General features: G+C 41.3%; 1 long non-coding RNA gene across 1 annotated transcript in view; it reads left to right on the top strand.

Moving 5' to 3' along the window:
- LOC137895868 (uncharacterized) overlaps positions 1 to 22,493 on the top strand; it is a 37,194-nt gene extending 14,701 nt beyond the window's left edge. Inside the window, exons 2-3 of the long non-coding RNA XR_011105564.1 lie at positions 1,970 to 2,043; positions 22,111 to 22,493. This is a non-coding gene — a long non-coding RNA (uncharacterized lncRNA). The remainder of the gene's footprint in view (positions 1 to 1,969; positions 2,044 to 22,110) is intronic.
- Positions 22,494 to 26,499: the final 4,006 nt, after the last annotated feature.

Below are 26,499 nucleotides of genomic sequence, written 5' to 3'. Positions count from 1 at the left end.
ACACACACACGCATACGCACCCCTTCCTCTTGGTTCTTTCTGCTGTCCCCTTGTCAGGGTGCTTTTTTCTGCTGTGTAAGCATAAGTCCACATAACACATCATTCCTGAAGCGTACCCCCTCCTAACCTTCAAGAGTTCTTCCAGCGCAATCTCTACGGCTCCGTAATGGCTGATGCAGTTACCATATTTCAGCTCTAATTGGGTCGAAGCTATAGAGCCAATTTAGGAGGGTAGTTTGGAAGAGAGTTCCTCTGCGACTTTGTAAGGCATTGGGATGTCGTCCGGGTTGCCAGGTGTGGATTGTAATTGCCACTGAATGAAAAGAGCACCTCAGATGTGGTGGGGCCATTGTGGGTTGCAGGCGCTTCATCCACAGCGGTGTTCCCCCTCTGTTTAGGTTCAATAAGTCACTACAGACTAGTTGAGATTGGGTGACTTGTCTTGTTTACATCTTTTGTGTTTGTTTTTGTGGAGTTCTGTTGCCATGAGACAAGAGCCAAGTTGCACACTCATCAGAACAACATATTACTTAGCATGCACTCGCTTCATTCTATTTTTTTGCCTACATCCTATTTTCCCCTGAGTAGCAAATGAGCTATCCTGTCTATGAGGCATTGCCCAGCGACGCAGACGCCTCTCACTGCCTGACCTTACGCGCCGCTCATCAAAGCCGGGATCTATGGCAGCCATTTTCTCCCTCGCGTGGCCATGAAGAAGGAAGAGATGTAAATGTCAGTCTGTGTCTCCTTAACACTCAATAAAGGGCTGAGATTGGGTCCTCTGCTTCGCCAGTCGATTGGCCATCTAATGAGGAGAGGCCTTACCATAACTCTACAAGATTCACTCCTGTTTGTGTTTCACCAGAGTGCCCTGGCACAGTAATAATTCCAAGTGGATAAATGTTTTCCCGATAACACGCCGAAATAACCTGTCAGCCTGAAGTTGATGTAGAAAAGAAGAATCACACAATTAGCGATCAGTGAGAATTCATCCTGGTAGCCAGAGACATACGGCAGGAGAGGTTTAGTCCTTTTCTCTTTCTGGTGAGATCAAGTCTTCCTTGCTCAGATGTGCACCTTCTTCAGCATTTCCTCAACCTGTACGTCATCAGTCACCGACTTTGCCTTTGCAGCATTCCTCTGTATTTTTTACCTAAATGCCCTCTAACGCCAGCATTTAACTTGCTAATGTAATTGAAGCCACTCTGAAAGAAGGCGTTATGGATGATCCTCTTGCAATGAGACAATGCTCCCTAATCTCTGTTTATCTAAAGGCTACTTCCCACCTTGACAAAGAGAGTTGGTCTGAAAAATCCATTTAGATTCGTTGAAAAGATAATGATAAAGAAGGTTTTAAGTGAAAGGCATCAGTTATTTCAAATTATGTCACTGGTTCAATCTACAAGTACTTAAAACTTCATTGATTATACAAAAGCAGATAAAACTGCCTTTCATAGCAGTTTATTTTACATTTTGGTTTCATTTATTAATGGCACTTTCTCAGTAATAATTTTCAAATAAAGGGCTTCTTTAAGTATCCTAAAAAGACAGAAATTACACGTTGTCAGACCATTATGCCTTTTCACACCTTATAATGTTACAAGGCACTCTAAAGTTGATTGATAGCAACCAATTTCATCATAAAGAGGTAGGACTGCTGTAGCTATTGTAATTAACCTTTAAGTGTGATGGACTTTAGCGTATATTGCCCATTTCTATTACTGACCCACATATATCACACTAGAATATGCACCAAATATGCCGTTGCTTGCATTCAAGGCTCCCCCCAGGAGCCTCGGTGTACACTTTGAGTCCGATGACATCATTTCCCCATGGGAGTGTGAGTTATCTTGTTTTCGCCAGATCTCTCGTACGTATTTTCTCTGCTGTTCTTACACAAATGTATCATTTAAACCATTAGCAGTACCTAGCTCTTTCATTATAATGAACTATATCATCCCTTCCCCAGAGGCCCCCGCAAGCCACTGGACTGTGAGAATACATTTCACTCGGAAGGAATATTGAAGGCGGCAACATGCCTAGGTAAAGTATTACTTAATTTATACCACTAATGTATAGCATTGATTCTCTGTTGGGAAAATAAAGGACAACATATTTCCAGAGCCCATATCATTAAGGTTTAATAATTTAGACCCAGTTAGCGTGATAATAAATATACTAGGAGAATTTAAGAGAGGGTTTTGGTGATGAATGCAAAACGTTGCACTTACATAGAAGAGTAATATGAATGGGATGTAGAAATTAATTGGAGTTGGAGCAATGGTGTGGCCTGCGGTGTTTCACAGGAGAGATTAAAAAAAACCTGCCTATTATTCCAGGAGCCCTACCAGAATACTAACTATCCTCGGCATGCTGAATTTACTTCTCCATATCTACATAAATAACAAATGGCTGACGTTAAAAAATGAGTTTTTCTTTCCTCTATTTTCCACCCTGAAATGAAAAGACAGTGATCGTATGCATTAAGGTTTCTTTCAAAGTGCTTCATTTTTATTGCTCTATGAATGCCTGGCTCTATACATTACCCATCAGCATTCTAGTAGATCATTGGCAGGGCGATAATTGGATAATGGTCACTTTTACAAATCCAGCGGCTACAATTCATCAGCTTCATGTAGCACTATGATAGCTCTCCAAACTATTTTTATATTGGACAATATTGTGAAATATGATGCATTTAGACAATGCTTTACTTTTGTCTGTTGGAAGTGTAAAAAACCCTATTTCAGTCCAAACTATACATTTTGGGTCAAACAAAACAATGTTGACTTTATCAGGTGTAGAAAGCCGTGTCCATGCTCAGGTATTTGTTTACCCACTACTCACAAGAAAAGTTCTCCCGACAAGGCTGAAGCATGAGAGACATTATATCTTTGATATTGTTTCAGTCAAAGACTTTGCTCTTCAGTGGAGAGCTTGCAGGTGTTTTAAGAGCTTTCCCAGACCTAGTTTTTACACCCCACCAAAGGATTAATAGTGTGCTGTCCTTGACAAATGAAAATCAAAGGTATCAAAAAAGCTCCAAGGTTCTATAGCCGGCGAGTCTGATACCAAGCCCAGTTTACTCTTTATGATGTCATTTTCTTTTTATGGCAGAGGCTAGGGTTGAAGGCAGGTACGGGATCCAGGTTTGGGGGGGGGGGGGGGGGTAATCTCCCGTGCAGCGCAGTGCATAAATCTTCTCCATTAATGTCTTGAATCACACTTCTATTGACAAGAGACAGTCTACAGTCTCTTTTTCGGAAAGTGATAACTGTGCAGGGCAGTCCTACTAAGTATTTATGGATGTCATTTCTTGGTCTAGGGCCCGGCTCTATAATAGCTTTTAGCGTCATGTAACACTCCTACATTTGAGTGAATGCACAAATGTGTCCGAGAGCCTGCTGAGTAAGTTTACGCTAGCCGTTAATCATTGTCTACGCCAGCTGGCTGTAGCCGCGGGGCAGGTGGGCCTGTCAGGATGGCAGCTTCAATCATGCAACATTGAAACCAAAGCCCCCCCAGTAACGACCATGCCCCTGGTGTCTCTGAACTCCCACGTCAACTGGTGCTTACCAAGTGCTATTTTGACTTATACTTTAAATTACAGGCCTGTCTGTTGAACTTTCCAAGAGCAGTAATTAAATCCCAATAAACAGACCCATAAAACTGAAAAGCAAGGCGAGATGTTTTCATTTTCGTAACTGTGAAATATTTGTTGGATCAAGTCACTAGCTTGTGGAACTGGATATCTTTGCCCTATAACTTCCGGTAATTTTTTTATTATTTAAGTCACAATAACATTTCACTCCATAGATTCTCCAAGAACGATGCAGTTTACTGACTTTAGTTATGCTCAATTTCCGAGTTTCCGACTCAAAGGTCATCAGCATTGTCAGTCAATTATCAATTAATGAATAATCATAAAAAATACACGGGTTTAATAATAAAAATATTAATAAAATGATGAAGCGGTTTATTATTTATTATCAACAGCTCTTCCATGTCAGATACATACTAGAGAGGATAGATAGATAGAAGATGTGAAGTTCCCTTAGCAGTTTTAAATGGGGGGGGGGGATTTGTCCGATTTTCATTTCTACTTTCTTGAATAATGACTGGGCAAAAACCTATATGATGATCTCCCCTTTAGATCTACCACACATTCAAGCCTGATCTGGATTCAACTCACATTCTAAATCTGAAATGAAGCAGTTTTTAATTTCATAGTGAGATGGTGAAGAAAACTACTATTGGTGAAATATGTTTTTTTCTTCAATAACAATAACAACAGTAACAATGATACCAATGTGATTCCAAATTCTGGGGGTAGGTTTTCAAAGTCAACAAGGAGTTCCATTATGAGGGTGGGACTAACATGGACTAGTGTCCTTTGTCATAATGACTGCCTTCTTTGTTATGAAATCATTTTAAACACCATGTCTCAAAATTAAATCACCAACATCTCACACATCTAAAAAATCTTGTTCCCAAACCTCCCTGACTTTCAACCAGCACACTGATGGACAGAAGGTCAAGAGCGTTTAGCATTTTCAACAGTAAGTTAACACTGTACAGTAGGAGATCACTGTGCCGCCTGTTGCCCCATCCATCCCCCTGAAGTGGCTCTGACAGGCAAGCATCTGTGGCCCCAGGAGTTGACAAGTTTTCTGTGAACCAAACAGGAATGTTGGGACCCCAAAATTAGCACTATGGGTCATGAAAATGATGTTCTGTGAGCTTGAGGGCAGTTGAGGACCATTGTGCATTACAGCATAGTTAAAATGGTCAAGACCAGGTCAGTGATTTACATTTGTTACTTATAATTTATCTCAATCAGGGGGTTTGATGCATATCAGAGTTGCTCTTATGTTTTCTTGTTAACAGTGAATAACTCATTGCTACGTTGCATTGTAGATGTTAATTAAAGTCTTCTCTAAAGATCAAATGAGGTCCTTGAAGATGTTTTTCTACTAACACATTAGTAGTAGAAACTGTGAAGAATAGTACCATGAGCATGTTGTTTCAATTATCATGTCATTTTCAATATGAAAGCAAATTAGTGTTTCAAAAAATGGCAGACTTTACCTCATCATTTCTATGCCATCAACACATTGCACCCTCTTATGCAGCTACATATGCATGCATGCATACCTAAACTTGTAAAACACATAAAAACTCACACCTTTACTGTGTTGCAAAAAATCACAAGACAAGCAATTAAAGTCAGCAATGAACTAGCAGCTAAACTGTCATGGTGACGCGTTGGTGGAGTTTATAAACGGCTTGAAAACAAACCAGCCTGGCCTTTCTTGAGTTTCACACGGCCATCAAACTGTCAAGTGCAGGAACAGCCATCTACTCCTGTCTCTTCATCTCTTGCTGTGCCAGTAAATACTCTAAAGGAGCAAAGAGTTCTTTACTGCAATCTTTTGCTGACAGCAATCACAGCCCTCCTCTTTCACATGGATACAAGTTATAGCTTATCCTGTAAATCTTTAAGAGACATATTAATTAAACAGAAAGGGATGATGTGACACTTGCTTTCAGTGCTGATAATATACACCTCTCCTTGAATGAGAACAAACTGAGGACCCCTTGTGGAGTCAGACCAGAGAAACGAGCTTGTTAGTGGACTAGACTAGACTAGACTTGATCCATTGCTTGGTTGATCACAGCCTGAAAAACGACATGTAGCAGCTGCCCTGGGACCCCACCTCAGGGAATAGACGGAGCGGCTGGGTGCATTGTGTGCCAGGTTCAATGCAGTGACCTCGGAGTACTTACTCTTTGAATCACTCACAGTCCAGTTCTTTGGATGTGGAATGCCACAGCTTTGGTGGGGAAGGAGCTTGTGCAGGAGGCAGAACTGTACCAGCTGGTCTCGGCGCTAAGCATAGCTGATTCTGGAGGTCATGCTGACAAACCCCCAGCCATGAAATTATGTTGGAATTGTCTGCTGACATAAAGAGTTACTTTTGTGCCAGTGCGTGGTTTTGGTGCCATTATCATACTTGTAGCTACAACCTATTGGATATAAACTCAACACAAAGTCCATCAGTATTATGACCTGTAGCTGGCACTGGTGCAGATTTCAACCAATTGCCAAGCAGCTGTGATAAGAGTTGCCACCGTCTACAGTGAGATGATGGTTCTCCATGAGAAAATAATTGGGTCCAAAGTTAAGAAGTAAATAGCCACCATTTGATGTCATCCTTGTGCAATTCCAGTCTGCCATGGTGTGGGGAAGCTGAGAAGGTAGATTACTGTAATGCTGATGTTGATCCCTACTGGACTTCTGGGTGCTGGTAGCCCACACGGGGGCCTCTTATCAATGTTCATATATTGGTGGGCCATTGGTGGGATTGCATCAGGGATCAGCTCTGAGCCCCTTTTTGGTTGCCATGGTGATGGATAGACCAACAGATGAGGTGAGATAGGAAGCTCCTTGAAATATAATGTTTGCAGATTACATTGTGAGAGTTGATTCGCTGTGTGGACCCCTCAAGGGACAAGCCGAAAGTACAGTAGTAGTAGTAGTAGTAGTAGTAGTATGTCCTTAAAAGTAGTAGCAGGTGGCATGAGGTGGCAAGCTGTTTTGGTGTTGTTTCAGCAGTGAAATATGTGATGTTCCGTACTGTTTAGGTGAAGATAGAGTTGAGCCAAAAAGCAAGCCTCACAATCTTCTAGTCCAGGGGTGTAGAACCTGTGCCATGGAGGGCCGAGACACTCCAGGTTTTCTTTCCAACCATCTCTCCAGCAGCTGATCTCACTAATGAGTTCCTTCTCTCAAATTGAAGGATGTGTTGATAATTAAAATAACTTGCTTGAGTGACCAACTGGAAGGAAAACCTGCAGCCTCTCTGCCCTCCATGGCACAGGTTCGACACCCCTGTTCTAGTCAGTCTATTATTCAACTCTGGGTAGTGAGTGAAAGAATAAGAATAGGGATTAAAGGAACAAAAATTGGTTTCCTTAGAAGGGTGGCTGGACTGATTGGAGGTGAAGACCCTGGACATCTGGAGGCTATGGAAAGTAGAGCTGGAGTTCCTTTGGCATCACAAGAAGCCAGCTGAAGTGGATTGGATATCTGGTTAGCATGCCTTCTGGGCACTCCTGTATGGAGGTTTTCCAGTTTGACGGAGGCCCCTTGGATGACCTAGAACTCACTGGAGGTTTTACATATTTCAACTGGCTGGGGAACGACTCAGCGTCTGGGAGGTATCGGAAAACCTTTCTGCTTAAAAAGATGTGTAGAATATCCTGCTTACCCTTCTGCCATCGTGATGTGATCATGGATGAACCAGAGCTTGTGCCTTCAACATGAATTCCCAGTAGCTCATAGCAGTGATAACTAACCCTGGTCTTGATCTTGAGCCAAGTTTTTCTGTGAAAGTTACACTGAAATTTGTGTTAATGAAAGTTGAGAGTACCTCAAGAAATCAGTCATAAAGCGAGGAACTGTAGCTTATATTGACAGCATACACATTGCACATATTCTCACATCACTCACTGTTCTGTTTCCAGTCTCCTGTTTAGACCGTTCCTGCGGGCAAGATTTACACAAACACCAGTGACAGCACGTCCTTCTCGGCCTTTAAGACCGACATAAATGGTGCTGTGCTGAAGCCAGCTGGGTCATAATGGTTGGCAAGGGAATGTATAAATGATTGCTCTCTTATAAAAAATGTCATTCAAGCTCTACCTTTGCTTTTCAGGCTTGTCCTCTTAAACGGCTTAGTAAATCAAATCATGTGTTTCACCCTAGGGCGTGTTTCAAATCTAAATCCCCAGCAATTGCCACATCAACTCATCAATCAACCGTCTTGCTATATATTTGAATGGCTTGCTTCATTAAACAGGCCTTCTCCTCTTTCCATCTCTTTTGTTCTGTATTCATTGATCCATCTGCTCAACTGTAACCTCTAATCAAATAGCTGCAACATCCTATTGTCCAGTTCATCACAACATCACATCAAAGTTAAAACAGATACCGAAGTCAATGCAGTGGCCATAGTGTCGGGTGCAGAGGACTGAGCAGTGGGGCTGATGAGGAGATGAGCAGCAGGTGTCCAGAGCAGCACAGGTGATGTGCATGAGCTGAGGACGGGCGTGGCAGGCAGTGTAGCGAGAGGAGAGCAGAGTTTTCTATTATTCTCTGTTGCTCCAGTGGTACCTTTGCATTTCTCTATAACTGGAGTCCAAATAACTCTCTAGAGTTGTAAAACATATGTGCAATACGTTATTGTCAGCCATTAGCGGTGTTCAGTGTGTGCCTTCATTTAAATGATTGATGACATTTTCAGGCTCTGACATATCGACCAACAATTTTCATGAAAGATGGCAGAATATTATACTTATCATTTTTCCACATAAAATGTTCCCCTAAATATCTCTGTACCTATTGGCAGCATTATATGTGTAAAACTGTGTGTGTTGATAAAGTCATGAAGATAAATGGCTGACAACATAACGCTTTGAAACAAAGGCCCCAGTGATTCTATGACTGACTGCCAGCTGCTTCCATTTTACTGCTGAGTTGACATTAAGACAAACACAATCACAAGCTTAAGTATATCTCTGTTCTTTTACCATTTTATTAAATGATGTTGTCCGGCAAAGAATGAAAATAGAAAATGTCACTATATAGGTTTCATACACAAGCAGCTAAATAAAATTATAATACCACATCTTTAATAGCACCAGAACTAATTTGGATATACAGTATACAAATTTAAAATGCTGATTAACTTTAAATGTTGTAAGAACATTGCAAAGCCTCTATTTCAATTTTTAAATCTTGCATAAATTGGGATTTTCCAATATTAAAACCGTCTTAAATTAAATGCAAAGCAAGATGTTAAGTTAAACATTTAAAAAACACATTAATTAATTATCATATTTGATGTCCCACTAAGATCTTGTTGTGTGCTTAAAGCATAGAATCATTGAGATCAACTGTTTTAATTGAGCCAACAATGATCTTTTCCTTGGGAAATGAGGGTTCATTTAAAATTCAGTTAGCAATGATGACACCCAGTGGAATCATTTACCTAAATACGATTTAATGATAAATGAACTCAAATGTGTTTTTGTCCTCTGCTCCATGTGTAAATCCTCCCGGCATCACTGTTGAAGTACTCGTGTGAGGAGAAACAGATTCCCTCGCTGGCCTGTGAACATCTGCCGGGACGATAGCCAGCTAATAGATCAGCCTGGAAGGAAAAAGAGAGAGAGAGAGTAGAGGAGGTGCAGGTGTTCCTGACTGGAGCCAGAAGACATCAAACCCAGAACACCAGGCCAAATCCAGCAGAGCCCAAGCTGAATGACTCACAGCCTCTCACAGATAATAAAACAGGCATAAAGTTTGCTTAAGGTGCAGGTGGGGGCATTTTGCACAATACTCAAGAGAAACCAGGCGCTGGCCCAGTACAATGAGAAATGTAATTGGACGCATATGGGAGAAGGTAAATGAAAGAATTTTGAAAATATCTCAGTGGAATACCTCATGGGGACAAGACAGAAAAGGAAATTAAAAATTATTTGAAGCAGATGGCCTGTTCTTCAAGTTTTTCAGGGAAATTTATTAGTGCCATGAAAGAAATGTGTCTGTTTATTTTGTGCTGCCATGAAATGAATGGCCTGCTGAGTTGTGCTTGTGTTAGTTTATGACTGCCTGGCCATTATTCATGATTTAGAGCGCATTTGTTATCGATTCATGATTTAGTGTGATTTATTGGTGCTAGTCAAGTTTCATTTGAAGCGCCACCAGTTTTATTTCAACAGCAGGCCTGGAGTTTACAAAAAGTACAAAAGTTGGCTGGTTTGCAGATGCAGTTTCATTTGATCCTTATTACGCAACAGCCTTGGCTGGATTAAAATTCTGCCTCACTGTTATTACTTTGTTCCTGTTGTTTCCTTCTTGCCAACAAAAAAATAAATGAAATGCTCTATAATACATAATATCAGTCAAGAAACACTTTGCAATAGAAATGTTGAAGTTCAGAATGCATAGGTAGGAACACAAAATAAAGCATTGATCAGGAATAGCAGTCATATATTATGCATCAAGCCCCAGAGCTTTTTTGTTCCTGCAGCAAGAATCATTAAATCTATTGTCTCCAGGTGTCTGGGAACATAAATGCAAATAATAATAATTATCAAAAGTGTGGTTAAGATTTAGAACACATCTCAAGTCTCCCGTTATGAACTGGTTGACTTAAAATGTTATAGCCATGTAGCTTCGGCTGTTTCTTTTGTTAAATTAGGCCTGCTATTAACTTTCATTTTCTCTAACATGGCTGTTAAGAAGGTGTTTTATGGTTTTCACTGTTTATGCTTTGTTCATTCTGAAGACTAATAAGAATTGTATGCAGCTGATATCTTGTGTTTATCTGTAAGACTGTCAGTTAAAAAACTGACAGAAAAATACACATTATGACACTATATACCTAATTTAATACCAGGGTAATGATGCTTTTATATTTACATGATGATCATTTGCCTAAATAAAAAAAAAGGTTTAATTCTACACCCAGGTGAAAGAAGTTAAGAAATATGGAGGGTGAGAAGTGTCCATCATTCCACTCTGATTTGGGTCATTTGGGTACTCATAGCTGTGGAAGTGAACAATTTGAGACATAGCTAATATATAAACAGCTAATATATAAACACACCTCTGTTTGTAGGTTTGGAAGCAGGATGACATAAAAAAATTACTCATAACAAATAACATCTTGCAGCAAAAAAAAAAAGTTTCACAGAGCAGGAAACTGCTGGTTTGCTCTTGTTCATTTGCATATGTAGGGCCAGAAAAGGGTTTAGAAAAACTCTAACACATACTAGAGTAGCCTACTGTTCTCTGAGGAGAGCGGTGCTCCTTGAGTGAACTTCTAGTTTGAATTTATGCGCCCATTGTAAGTTATTACTACTGTGACATGCCCAAAGGACTGCCAGAAAGGACGTCTGGCCAAGCATATCTCTTTTTTTCCAACCTGCTAAACAAGAATGAGCTAGTTCTATGAGGTGCTTTCAATGTAAAGCCAAATCAAAGAACAGGCGGAACCCACTCAGACATTCTGTTACAAGCCTTTTTGTTGCGCTACTCTTTACTGCAACGTTAAAAGCATACTCTGAGGTAAAGACTATGGCATTTACAGCCAAAAGCTATGCACGCCAGAGGTTCAACTGCACTCCACAGACACTGAGAGACCAAAGAGAGACACTGTTTTGGACCAAAACAAGACAACGAGAGAATAATCTGAATCCTTCGCCTCCTCTTCATATATGGCCTTCAGAGCCTTGTTATGGGATATGATATATGTTAGGAGAATTGTGAGAACCAAAACAGTTCTCACCTTGAGGTAAACCAGAAGGAGATCTCTGAGGCCTGCTCCCATCCTGTTGTGCTCAGTGAACAGTTGTATCCAGGGCAGGGAGGAATTCAAACCAACCAACAGTGGAGTTCACCCATTGTCAGTAGAAATAAAAAACAATCTCATCCAATGATTTCTGACAAAGCAGTGTGCTGTGGGATTTGATGTCTGTGGGCGTAGATGAGGAGACGAAGTCGGAATTGATAGAACAAATAAAAGCAGATACTTGAAACAAAAATCAAAGAAGGAAAAAAAAAGTCATAAACGTGTTTGCGTAGTTGAAGTAAAGCTTTGTTCTGTTGCAACACAACAAACTCATCTAAAGATCTAAATGCCACGCAGCCTAAAATAGTAGGAACAATTCATGTTTGGCTTAACTTGAATTTTTATCACAATCAAATCGACTGAGGCAAATTGTGAGATTTTCCGCAACCCGTTGTGTGAATGTCTCTCGTGCCGACGTTCCCTCGCATCACCGGACTGCGCCTGTTTCATCTTGACAGAAACCGAGTTGCACCTTTCAAGTCTCAAATCGGACCAACTGACGGAAACAAACAGAACCCCTCCTGACAGCTCAAAAGCCTTTCTGTGTCTGTCTGAGGTTAGCGCCGCTCCACCGTGGGCTGACGCATGGGAGAGGAAACAATTGCTTCATTAGCAAGAGGTGAAATTGTTTCAAAAGACCTTGTTCCCTGCACTGAGAGGAACTTAATAGGATCCAGATTGCTACTTCAAGTGAAGTCAATTAAGTTCATGGCTGACAAAATCATTTGACGATAGAGGTGCTTTTCTGTATTTTACAGGTTCTTTGGCATCCCTGATTTAAAGACCAGTCATTGTTATGTGCGGATTGACCTCCCATCAGGACAAAGAACTGCAGAAGTGCCAAATAAGCCACGTACTAGATATTCACACTGACATTAAAAAGGAATCTAACAATGTTACATTAAGTAATCTACTATGACAGAGGTTCAAATGTGGAGCTGCCATAGTTGACGAAAAAAACAGTTCATGCATGGGCTCAGGTACCGTGAACACTTCTAAATATGAAACTGCACAAACAACACAAACAAATGAATGAATTGTTGTCTAAGAATCTTAGGAAAAACCTTGCATGATTATTGTTTTGAGTCAACAACAAACACAACCAATACTTTATGTTATTTACATGGTGAATAAAATAAGGCTAATGCTGTGCATTCATGTATTTTAATATTGAATGGAATATTCTAGAAGACATTCAACATTGTTTAAATGCCTTTACATACACATACATCTGATTTTGAAGCAGTTACATACAGTTGATGCAGTTTTGAAGTTATTTGTCTGTGTTAATTCATATCATATACATGTACGCAATAAAACTATTACACTGGCCTCTAGCCCCCCTCCTCTGCCAACCTTTCTCTTTGGATTTAAATATTAACTGAAACAACCAATTTTAATCTTTTTTTTATTTTTATCTGTGGATTTGTTGAAAAATTCCATCCCTGTAATAACTGTAGAGCTGAATTATTCGTTTCAAACCAAATTAAATGAAACGCGTCCATGCAGTAATAATTGATAATATATGAGGTTGATCATTTAGAAGATAAGTCTATAATTAATGGCGGTGCTCTGATGGGTGGAGTCTGAACGATAATAGTAGGCTGCCTGAGCCAAAAATGCCAGCACTGATTTTTATTTTTGTCTCAGTCCGGCCCTGACAGGAACTCTTAAAAGTGATGCTTCTGGAAAAACTATTCATACCCAGTAAGGTCAACGTCTCTCCCTCTGTCTCCCCTCAAACACTTGGCACAGAGAGTGATCCTGTTATTTACCAGCTTTTGTTCTCATCTCCACTGTGCCCACAGATGGATTTGGATTTCTAAGAAGTTCAACATGTGGCAGATAAACGGGGAGATGGTAGAGACGCCGTTAGGTGAGAGGGAAAAGAAAGCAGAGCGGAGAAGACGCCGGTTATAACTGAGAGCGCAATGCAGTCGCGGCTGGAATCTGTCATTCAGCTTATTGCATGTTGATGACTCAGGGTAGTTTCAGCTGTAAGCAGCTCTTGATTTATGGACGGTCGGTGAACTCCTGCGGGCAGCGAGCTAGAGAGGAGAGGGAGATCACAGCCCCGCAAACGCAACGGGGGCCTCTTTTTTTTTTCAACAGAGTAAAGAGAGAGAGAGAAAGATGGAGCGAGAGAGGCAGGGTCTGCATTACCCCCCCCCCCCCCCCCCCCCCCCCCACACACACCCACACACACCCACACACACACACACACACAATACCAGACTGCTTTGCACGGCAATTAGCTGAGTCCTCATTTAGTTTGCCCCGTCTCAAAGGGTAATGAAAGTCATACATCATCTTCAGGGTCTGCTAATTATCCAGCTCAGTTGCAGGTAAGCTTTGTAACCATGAGAAGGCCCTGTCACCTCCATATTTATTGCTCTTCCAATAAGCGGGTAAAAAATACTCTCTTGAAAGGTTGCCTGTACCAGGCGTCTCACATCCTTGACATACCTTTTTGCAAATGTGCTAGTCAAAGGGGAAATGTCTTCATTCCACATAAATCATCTCTTCTGGTGTGGCAACAAAATGGTCGGCCGGAGACTGTGCTGGAAACTGGAGAATGTAAACATTTTGGGGGGTCAGCTCGTCCGTGTTGATTTACATGCAAATGGTTAATGGAGGAAACACAAGTGAAATGCTGAACTCGGAATATGGCTGGGTGGCTTTGCCTGTTCCTGCCCTTTCAGTATCAATTTGTTTGGGTTGTACTCCTCAGTTGTAAAATGCATTACGGTTTCTTTGTCACGACAAACATATTTATTTGAACGACAAAAAACCACATATTTGTAGGCAATCAAAACTGATGATGATGATGATGGCTATATTTATTAGATAGAATGTTAGAGTACAAGTACAGTCAAACAGTAGCATGTATTACAGTACAAGTACAGTCAAACATCCTGTCTAAGAGGAGCATTTCAAAAAAGCCCTTGCGGTCTTGTTTCCGTTGAAAGTCCAATAAACCAATACCAATAAAACTAAAAATAAATTACTCCACAGATGCAAAATAACAATAAATTAAAAAAGACACATAATATGTACAACGTAGGCGGACAGAAAAATGGGGGGGTGATTGATCCGGAGAGAGTCGTGATCACTATCTCCGTTTCTGCCCCCCCTGAAAGGTGAAGATAGTGATAAAAGACAGAACTAATAGCGATAAATGCGAGACAATACTTTGAATCTATTCAAGCGCAAGAACTCAGGCGTATAAACTCCACTGCCGTTTGTGTAATTTACTTTTTCAATTGTGTTCAAAAAAAAGAAATAGGCAAATAAGTGAAATATTCTCGCTTTGTGTTCGGCTCCAAACCTCTTTGCCGACTCAAAATTTAGGCTGCCAAATTGTTACCTGTGAAAGCAAGAAACCTTCAAGGACACCTGCCTTTCATAACCCTACCAGTTGAAGGCGGGAGGAGCATATACGCCAACCCAAGCTAATACCACACACTAAATCCAATGTGTCCTGGGGGGTGTCGGGATGTTTGGACCTACCTACATCTACTGCCACACACATTCACAGATCAGGAATCTGCACCAAGCCGTCCCTCTCTGGCCTGAGCCTGGCAGCTAGTGCAGTCTGGGTATTGGAGTCTGGAGAGCACAGGGGGTGAGAGCTGCAGGCAGAGAGGAGACTAATTGTCAAGGTTATGCCTCGGAAGATGATTGATGCCAGGCTGGGCTTTCCTGTCAGCCTGTCAGGAGGCAGGAATGTTTAATGTTCTCATTATTGGTTACGCTGTTGTGTATATTTCTCTGTCAACGCCGCCGAGCCATCTGAACTGCCAAAGCACTTCAAAGGCCTGCAGGTCATTTATCTTCCCCCTGACGCTCCCAATGCTCAGCCTCAGCTGAGTGCTAGTGATTTGTTATGACTTGAGAGCTGGCTGACAGACAGGTCCTCTGTAAGGAGGGAGAAAAAGGGGATCCTTTTTGTCACACTGTGAAAACATCAATGTTCCTGTAATGGGCTACAACTGTCAGCGGCGGCTAGCACCTGACAGTTGTGTGGCCTCACTAATTTGCAGTCCCGGTGACTTGCACTCTTCCCGATTTAGATTTGGTTGTAGTGTCACATACAAACAGGCCGCCATCTGTTGTTCCTGTTGCCACGGGGAGGGTGGAGGAGAAGAGGGAAGGCTATGCTAATTGAAGATGCCTCGTCATCTCATATTCATCATCAAGCCCCATGTATCTTCTCTTTTGAAGTCGTGGGGGGGGGGGGGGGCGAGAGATAAAGAAAAATAACTCTGTCTCGCACAATGACAGGGAGGAAGATACGGCAGAGGGAACGCTGTCCAGAACATAGGTGAAAATAGAGCGGGAGGGAGGACGAGGATAAGAGATGCACGAAGAGCGTGGGGAGGAAGGAGGTCTTCCAGAGGGAGTGAGAGGAGACTGGAGGGGAAGCAAAGGAAGTGATGAGGAAAGAGGAGGGGCATGGCTGCAGAGAGTGGGAGGGAAGAGAGGAAAATCAGATCTTTGTTTCTTTTCCCAGACCATGACATGATTAATCGTTTTCTTCTGATCTAATTTTGGAACATGAAAAACAGTACATTTGTCTTCAAGAAAGATGATGTGCCTCGTAGCGCAGATGGAAATTTCAAGCCCTGAAAAAGATTAAAGTGAAATTCCACTCCTTAGACCTAATGATGAGTTGTAGATTATACTGTCGTCTTAACCAGATGGTGGGTTTGATTCCCTGGACCCTTCCTCATATTAATGAATGCAACACTGTTATATTTGACTTTGCTAAGTGAAATGTCTATCAAGCCTAATGGACTGCCAGCCAAACGAACACATGCGCTGCCTCTTTCATGCCGTAGACTGGCGCTCCATGTAGAACATTGCGCTTCCAATTCCATTTCTCACAGAGGTGTTGCCCGCCATGCCTGCTAAATATTTTCACACGCAGGGGAAGAACAAGAACAAACTTGTGTCCAGTGCTAATTTCCTCCCATAGGTTAGAGCCATAACTCTAGACTTCCAAGTGTCACCTGGGGCGAGCAGGAATGGGAACTCAATAGTAATAAGATTAAGCTTCCAGTCTACATGGCTGCGTGCGCGGCAGTCTGTTAACCAACCTAATTATGAGAGGGGTGATAAAAGGAGAGGAGTGGGTGGCTGGGCATTTTATTTCAGGGCACATGCAGTCGACTAATAGCACTGTCCCTTTCCTAAAAAAACAAAAAAATTCTCACATAAACACATTTATTTATTTATTTAAAAAGGATCCCCATTAGTTGACACCGTGGTATCAGCTAGTCTTCCTGGGGTCTGGGGTCCTGGGGTCCACATGGTTCTGTATTTAATTTAAAGAATAACCAATTTCTCACTTTCTGTTGAGTTTGTATTTATAGGAAAGATTTGTACATGAGATCTTATTAGGACTTTAAAACCACATCAGAGCAGGATGAACTGTTTTATTGTGCGACTCTAAAGCTAATTTCAGTACCTGCAGAACACTTTAAAGTTTACAGCAAACATCACCTTTACTATTTTTACCTGCTATTCTTTAGCTGCAGGTCAAAGAGAGAGAGAGAGATCTTTGGATCCGATTGGTTTTTACTGATGGTAGCACACTTGGGGGGCCTTTTCCTGCCTTTGCTATCTCTGCTTGCATTTGATCTCATAGGGGGTAAGTGTGTTGTTGTGCTGGCCATTTTTTTTTATGGCCCAGCTGTAGCTCTGCTGCTTGTTTCTGGAGCACAAGTGTAAATCTGGTAGCTGACCACCTCCTGTCTCAGGCTGCCGCTCTCCTTGTTTGCTAATATGGAAAATTCAAATGTTTGGAGGAAAATCCATGAACTGTGGAAGACCTTGGGGAGCAACGGGAAGGAGCTAGCACAAAACTTTATTCATGACTATATGCCAGGCGCAGACTCAAAACAACAGCCCTCCGAAACTTGGACGCTGCCACAAACCGCGAACATGAACGCAGGGAGACAGAGAGAGCACAATGCCAATATGTCACACGCTAAATAGTTTTAAATTAGAGCCTGTATACGCCTGTTGGAGACGACATTCATCATACTCAATGTTGGTCTGTTTCTTGCAACCCTGGCAGTAAGAGCTTCCACATGCCAGCGTTGGCGCTGGGGAGAAACAGAATCGGGTTATCAGCAGAAGTTTACTTGTCTTTAATCAGCCTGTAGCTAATTACACGGCTTCCACACAGCGTGGCCACAAGTCATTAATCATACAGGGCGTCTGGGAGCTCTCAGCTTTGTCCTGGACCACTGCAGTAGACAAGAGCTCCCTTTTGCATGATGGAGGTCTCTCTTTTCTGACTCCCTCAGAGCAGTTATGCCTCTAGTGGCAATGGCGTCACCTATTAAGGGCGAACATTTGAATTCTCATCGTAGATGCCTGAACAAAAGCCATCTGTTGTACTCGCTGCTTCTCTGTGGCCTTCCAACATGCTTTATTCTTTCCTTTTTTTGGTTCAACTTCAGCATTACTTAAATTACATCCACAGCCAAAATGCAAGTGCGTGCTCCAGCATATGCTGCGTTGATCTGTGCCTCTTGGCCTGCATTGTCACTCAACAAATCAGCACTAGGGGATGATGTCAGTGTTTTAGTGGCAAACTCACCCACTAGTTAGTTTGACTGATGTTAGGCTCAATCGAAAGTTGCCATGGAGAAAAGAATGCTGGTAATATTTTTGCAGTGAAAGTGGAGGTGAGAAATCAAATCGTCATTTAGCCGGACCAGGTGATACATCATTCTGTCTACGCTGCGATGCCTTCACTCACCAGCCGCTAAATGGGACCTGGGCTGTTTTCAAAGTACAACAGAGAGGTGCTGAGGTCTCCACGAACATCCATCCGTGCTGCTTTTTAATCTGCCATCCACATAGCTAAAAGGTTCATCTATGTTGCTCCGAGAAAGAATATGCTCTTGAAATATTTCCCACAATTGCATGCAACCAGTCAATGCCATGTGCAAAATAACAGGAGCGAAAAGAGAGGGAAATTGAGATGAAGGACAAGAGAGAGGATGACGTCTTCCATCACTCTGATCAATCGGACAGCTCCATTCGCTCTCCTCTATCACTCTCTGACAAGGGACATTCTCTGAGTTCAGTTCCATTCATGTGCGACTAAAACTCAATGCACAAATACACACAAGAATGCATCATTCAAAAGTCAAATGAGAAAGCTAATTGTTGCAAGGTGAGTCTTTCAGCTGCTTTTCATGCCACTGCATAGCACAGCAAACTCCCACGTGCTGTCTCAATGTCTCTGTGGGTCAGAACAAAGCAGTCCTTTGTGCACCTTGGAGGTCTGCCTGCTCTCCTAACTCTTTTGAATAGCTCGCACGTGACTCACGCAAAATATGTTGCATTAAATACAAATATTCTTATTGGAGTGTTAAGATTTTTGTCAAGAAGAAAAGGTAGGTTGCAGTTTCCTCAACTATTTGAGCACAAGGTTGTGAAGACAGACGGTGCGTCATGTAAAAGTAAAAGAGGGGCATGGAATGAAAGATTGTTTAAAGTCAGAAGTGCCAAAGCTTTATGCCCATCATTTATCTTGTTACCAATAGATCAAATACGCCTCATGGCAGAGTCATAAAAATGTATGAGCATGTAAATGGCTGAGTGACACATTCATCTTGTTTAAAGTGGCAAATGTAACATGCTTCTCATCCTGGGTGATAAACTCAGGCTTCACTCTTTTATGAAGGATTCATTGTTGATGGTGAAGCGTCCTGAATTTCATTATAGCGGCACGTAGAGCGACTGCGCCAAGGTACTCCTGTTATAAGTGTAAATCACTCAAGCTGTCTTAAACTTGACAGAGCAGAATGCTGATTTTTTTTGGCAACAACCTAAAATCTGACCACAAGTTTTTCCAACTTCCATTTTGTCAAAGCTCACAATGTTTTTCCAAACTGAACGCTCGCTAATTTTCCAAGCATGTCCACCCTTTAAAAAGAAAAAAACACTACAGCATGTGACATTTTCACTTCATCTGTTTTTCGTTGATGCCGTTTCCTGAAAAATAACATCAATCATTCTTATTTCCTCCTGAGCCAAAAAAAGTCCATGTGAGAAGTTGTATTTCAAAAATCTCAGCGGACAAAAAAGAAATGCAATCGCGCCACTAAAATGCAATATTTCTGCTGGACACCCTGAGTGGTGAGTGAATTAAAGGATGGCTTTCTCCCTCACACAGACTCACCTACATGCACATATTCAAAGTGCTCGCATACACACATGGTCCTAGACAGAAACGTACACACATTAGTCGACGGGGCAGTACACTGAGGTAGTTTATGCTTCTTGTCAGGTGGAGGGCGTGATGAAGTAATGATTAATATGGGGGATGTTTGGAAATGTAAATCTGTGCTACAGCATAAATAAACCGGGGGGGGGGGGGGGGGATGATTAAATGGACATTTCACAGTTGATTGAGCATGCAGAAAGTCATCCATTTCTCCTCCTCACTCGGTAAACAGCAATGGCTGCCCCCTTTCCTGTGATGTATATAATGGTCATTGCAGTTTTATATGCACACACAGACCATTGAAGACGAATGAGTGGCTCAATTTATACAACTACTGGGATCTCCTGATTAGGTAATTTATATGGAGGACAGGTTTATAAGTGCTAACTCACCGTCATGTCCCGCAACAATTACTCCTGAGATCCGACTGTAAAAGCAGACAGTAAATTCTGCATTTTTCTTTTGCTGTCATCAGGGCCCATAACCTCAGATCTGATTTTCAATAAATCTTTTCTTTATGAAACAGAGGGCAATTACATCGAGAGAGAGAGAGAGAGAGACTTTCAAAATTGATCCAAGAAGTGCAGAGTGGCGTGTATAGCGTCGAAGACTGCCCTACATTGGATCTAAAAAGCTTCCGGATTTATAGTCTGTGCCCCACATATCTGAGAAACTATGCACTGGACTATCACCTCTTAATGGGTCGGGAACTCCTCTGCTGAAGGTGAAGGTAAAAAAAAAAAAAACATGTCTGGACAGACTAACATAAATTCATGTTGGCGCTGCATGATGGTAAAACCTAAGGAATCAGATCAATACATGCTGTACAGCATGAAAGAATGAGAAACATCTCCAATAGCAGGAGCTACTAAATCCAAGAGTGAGGCCATGTATGATCCTGCCACATTTGCATACCCCAATAAATATACATTACAGCTGTAGGCTAGAATGCACATTACAAAACCAATTGAATCATGAATGTGACAGGCACAGAGTCATCATGAGATATCCAAATAGTTATATTACCATTTTTCAAAGACAACCCTAGCTAGTAAAAAAATATATTAAAAATATATTCCGTGCTATGTTTGATTAATTACATGTTTCATCACATTACATTAAATGTAGATACATTTCACATAGTATTCACCGTAACGTCTGCCATATTACATATTTGAAATTAGAATAATGCTACAGTGATTATCTTTTAAGGAGATAATGATTTAATTATTCAACAAGTTGTAATTTTAAAAAAAGTAGCCAAAAGTAATACAGCACTTCTCAGCTACTCGGTATATATTCCATGAAAATACAAATATAGAAGTTCCATTTAAACTCTTTAAAAAAAGAAAGTCTAACACTGTGGTGCAACAGTCACTGAAAATTGGTTTCGACATCTCTCTCAGTATGTGTTGGTTTGTTCTGGACAGCATCTGGTGAGAAGTGGATGCGTGCTATTAACAAGTTCTCCAGTTGGAGTCCCACCCCAGCATGGCTGCTTGTAAATGGCACTCTCTTATGGAGACAAATCACCCAATGGTTAAGGTTTCAATGAAAGGGGATACAGTTAGAGTATATAAATATAGCCATAGGAAACACCACGAGCCATGCGATACTCAAACGATAGAGTTCTTGTGGCAGAGAGCCAGGTTTTACTCCAAAGAGACTCAACTACCACAACAGCTCAAAGCTGTCGCTATACAGTGTGTATGGGAATTAAATCTGCAGCAGAGCCCAGCTGAAGCTTTCAACAAGCACATTTAGCGGAACAGATGAGGCGGATGAACCATTAAGTAGCGCAAACGAAATGCAGGGATGGCTGTGTCTGCTGTGTGCCGAGGCTGTATCTTTTACATGGATTTTAATGTGCGTTTCAGTCAGAGACGTCTGTAGCAGAACCAGATAATAATCAGGAAAGATTGGACCATAAAGATACGCCTCTAACTACAGAGACGCCCAGTAGAGTGTGTGTACCTCTGCCAAGAAACGGTCTAGACTAGAGCGCCATCAGGCGCGTTGAGGTAAGAGGAGAAACTAATCCAGCCCCTTATCTACAGTGACCTCACCATTCAATGGTTCCATCTTCAGGACAGTCCACATTCTCCCACCAGCTACAAGGGTAGCAGAGTTGATTCAAAAACAAAACAAAACAGATGCCATGTTTAAAAGAAAAATAGTTCATCCACAATTATTGAACACACCTACAAAGATATTCATCTCTGTCCAGACAATCTTCAAATCCAAACTGAAACACAAACACCAGAACATGACCACGAGCTCTGCATCGTATCGCAGATTAAACTAGCAATTACAGCTCCAGAATTTACAAGATAAGCAAGTTTTAAAAAAAACACACTTTGCATCTAACGTGCTTGAAATCCATCTTGTTCATGTTTGCTCACAGCTGTGTCATCGATTCTTTTTCTCTCTCTCTCTCGTCAGGAACAGGGGAACATTGTTCCACTGCCTCAGAGTGAAGGCACGCAGACATTCAACCTGTCGAAACCAAGCTGGGCTGAGTGGAGGTCTGAACGAGAAAATGCTGGCGGCCTCCCTGCAGTTCTGGGCTGTGGAAAGCAGCAGTTCTCAAACATTCTCATGACACAGAATATGCATTAGACCACACATTCTGTTCCTGGAAGGATTTCATCCCTTTGACCCCTTTTTTGTCATAAAATTAACTTTGCTCATTTAAATCCTGGACCTAATTTATTTACATTTGTATATGCAATTGCCTCATGAACATGCAACAGTTTTTTAAGTTGGTCCAGTGTTGCAAAATGGGCTTAACAGCAATATAAACCATGCATGTTTTGCATGCTACTAAAGCCTCCAGTTTCTACAAACGTTATTTTAGTGATCAGGGAACGCCTGCAATTACAGACAAGATATAACCAAAGGTAAACATAAAGCTTTTATTTCTCGGTCTTGCGTCGTATAATAATCAGAGTTTTAACGCTTTAAGTGAACATATTTTAACATGACGCAATTGCTCCAGAGAATTATATTACAACCTATTTCTTAGATGTCAGCTGCATCACTCTCACTCAATACACGACCAATTTAAAAATCTTATTTTTCCAGTTACACACACACACAAAGAAACCTATGAGATAAAGTGCATGTTGAAAAGTCCTAAAGTCGCTCTTCAAACTGAACTGAGTCTGATCATTCTGTAGTGAGTAAAATTTGAGCTAGTAGCTCGTGTGATTTGAACCAGTGTTCAATCATCAAAAGACTAGTGACTCAATTCTTATCACAAAGCATAATCAGCAGGTGCTCAAAGGTAAATACATGCGGGCTTGGCTTTTCCCAATCAACAGGCTAAAATTCGATAACCTTGCAGAGTCATTAAACATTAACAGAGGATATTATTTGATGGAAAAACTCCCCTTGATTGGCGCCATCCATAAAACGCAGTTCAAATGACAAAATAATGAGTAATATTCTTTGACTTTATTTGCAGACCAATCGACAGGCCGCTAACAAAGAACCGAGGCTGTGTCTCTTTGAACTCCAAGCGTGTCGACCGACAAACTCAAACATTTGCCCAAAGAAAGCAGACGCATTCATATTTCATAACGCTGCTCCCATGTGAGCACTGAGGGTAAATCTCACATCAAAATTTAAAACGGATATATTTTTTATACGTCAGATCAGGCGTGGCGCCCTTGGACTGAGGCCTTTTCACGAACGTATGTAAAGCAAACAGTGCGTTCAGCTGTTCCGCGGCTGCTACTGGCTCTGCAGTGTTTCACAACACCCTGTTTGCAGCGATGTACTGAATAGCTTATTAATCAGTGCTGAGAGGCCTCCCATCCATCCATCCAGGCATATGGCTGCCTGCCTGTGGAACATTTTAAAGGCAAGCAGGTCTATACAACAACCATTAAAAGCACGGAGAGCCATATCCCTGTAAATTATTTAGCTGAGAGCAGCTCGTAAATCAGTGTGAGTGTCATATACTGAATATGGCATATGCTGGAGTGAAGAATGCATACAGAGCGACCATTCACACGTTGCTGTGAGCGTGGCATTTACAACCCCGTGTTTCCGCCAGAAGAGTATGCTGTGAAGCAAGATAAATGGGTTAGCGAGGTAAGTTAGGAAGGTGTGTGGAGCTAAAGCCAAGGGGTTTTCAATGTCGAGGAAGTGCTGTTCTTTTAACCTGGTTAAATAACCATAGTCACTTCTGCTGCACAACTCACCGAGCCTGGAGGTCCTGAGCAATGTTTCAGAATAAAGTCCTCTTTAATCAGTGCTGGCATTTAATTTATACTTCATACAACATCTGCAGAGGGAACATATCATGCATGCCGAGACACTTACGGCATCAAATATAGTTGTGTAATTACATGGTAATTAATTTTTAATAATTGTAGTTTGATGCCTCTGTCATAATTTGCAGCCAATTCCATTTTAAACTGCTAGTATTGCAGCTGATAGAAAATTAAAGAGTCTATAAGAATTTATTACATACGATATTCATCAATGAAAACAGTAAAATCTAACATGATTAGTAGTCAGACATCAGACCTAAATGTATTTGAGATGATTTTGCCGCATAACCTTTTAAGACATGACATTGTGCATTTGTGACATTAGAACTCAAGAGAAGACACTGTGAGAGCATTTTGTAGTAAAATAAATATATGAAGGATTTACACAATCAGCATTTTTCTGCCAGCATTCTCATCTTGTTTATTTGCAGCAACAATTGTGTTGCTTTTTTGACTTTTTTTTCTGTTTTGTGCAGAAAAGAGAAATGAAGCATCAAACATTACATTTGGTAATTGGTAAAAGAGTTACAATTAAAATATCAAAATGAATTAAGTACAAAAGTGCTACAAACAGGATTGGCAAGGGGCACTTTGTGGTTATTCTGAGGAAAGCCTTGTTGAAATTTGTATTTTGAGACATTCATATTCCCTAAACTAAACATGTAGTTTAGCCGTAATCCGTCGGTCTTACGCTGCTATTCAAATATTCCATTTGCATTTTTTAAGTCAAGAGTTTTTCCTGAATGTCGGCGCTTGAGATCTGGCTTGTCGACAGGCTTCACTGTGACTGACACACTCATCAAAACGAGAATCCTTCTAGCCTGGGGGAACTGTGATACCTGTCAAATGGTGGGTATCTTTTAATGTTCCTGTCTCAAATGCATGTCAGAGCAAATGGCGAGTCCTAACATCAGTTATTACCTGGATGTTCCACGCCTGAATCCTCTTATTTACCTAAGGATCCAAAAGATCCATCCGCTTGTCTTTCCCGCTTTCTTTGTGATGAGAATCATACTTGTGACAGTTTTTATCTCTTCAAATTTCAGTGGATTTCATCTTTCTTTCTTTTTTTTTGACTGCCTGAGTGTGTGTCATGTGTTCCTCTTCTTTCGCAATATTTAAAGTCTTAAAGGTTTATAGCTTATATTTGCCAGATTACAGAAAATGTACTAATGCGGACCTCCTCATCCGAAGACTGCAGGCTCTCCTATGTTGTGCGACCTTCTCGGTTGACTTGAACGCCGTGTGTCCGTAGTTTAGGATACGATAATGACCAACCCTAACCATTAGGCCACGAGAGAATCGGGCATAGCCCCGATTAAACCCGCTGCATAGTGTGTTATTGAGTCCACCGCCTCAGACAACAGCAGCGGTAGCTTCTCACGGGCTGACGCTGGCCCATATGGACTGCAGCTGAGATGGACGGTGGACCTGACCCAGTGAAGGTTTGTTTGGGAGGCCGGGGAACATGCAGATGGATGTATCGTAGCTATCTCTAGTAAAACCAGATTTTCCCCACACACAGCTTTGTTTCCTTGTTGAGTCTGTTACATCCTTTTTCCCTGTGACATAATGTGCCGAGAGTCCCATTACCTCGAAGGAAGTACAAAAAAAGCCTGTCTTGATCTTCTTATTCATGAACTTTTTCCACAATAATACACATAATATTTTGAACAAGGAACTTCCTTCAAAACTGAGAAACTTGCTGGTTCAGCACATGGTGTAAAATGTTTTCGGAATGCCTCCTGAAAATACAACAAAGAAAGGAGGAGAAAACAAATGGATTGCAGGTAATTTGAGGTTCAATTTCTCAGTTAACACTAAAATGCATTAAAGCAATAAAAGTGATGCGAGCGCCCATATTTCCTAGGGCTGTATTGCTGTGTGTCTGACCCAATTTGTCTCCCAGTCAGGCCCATTAGTCTGCTGCGCTCCCCTCTTAATACGCTCGGCTCTCCCCAAATGCCTCAGATCAATGTGTGATACATCGCAGCATCATCACTTATTGCATGTGGATGAGTTGAGAAATGTCCCCTCCTCTTATTTCCTTGGAGAAGTCTATTGAAAGTCATATGGGCACAGGCAGAGAGAAGTAGTTTGGTGGTGCTGTCGGTGAAGATCGGAGGGCGGATTTTTTTGGGGGGGGTCTGCTAACATTAATGAATTGCTGTAGAAATGTGGAGGCTGGTAATAGTTGAATAGTTTATATCAATGTGATAAATATTGCTCCCATAAATCATTTATGTGTTATATAGTGCTGTTTTTTTGGACCTGGAGTATCATAGCAGTGGATACACTTCTCTTTTTATCTTTATACAGAAACTCATGGCTCTTCAGTGATTTCTTAAATTGGATAATGGTCCTACGGTGTAGTACTATTGTACAAATACCTATTAATGTCCCATATGGTTCCTAACAGGTGACAAAAGCAAATACCGGTAATGTAAAAAAGAATTGCTGAGGTGGGAAATGAAAAATGTTCAAACACAAAGCGAACTTTGCAACCTTTCAATGTTACTGCAGAGTTAAAAAAAAAAAGGAAAAAAAGAAG

This window comes from Brachionichthys hirsutus, chromosome 7 (genome assembly GCF_040956055.1).
Source record: "Brachionichthys hirsutus isolate HB-005 chromosome 7, CSIRO-AGI_Bhir_v1, whole genome shotgun sequence".
NCBI classification, from domain to species: Eukaryota; Metazoa; Chordata; class Actinopteri; order Lophiiformes; family Brachionichthyidae; genus Brachionichthys; species Brachionichthys hirsutus.
Note: the sequence above shows the minus strand (reverse complement) of the source record. Positions and strands in the feature narration are given on the sequence as shown.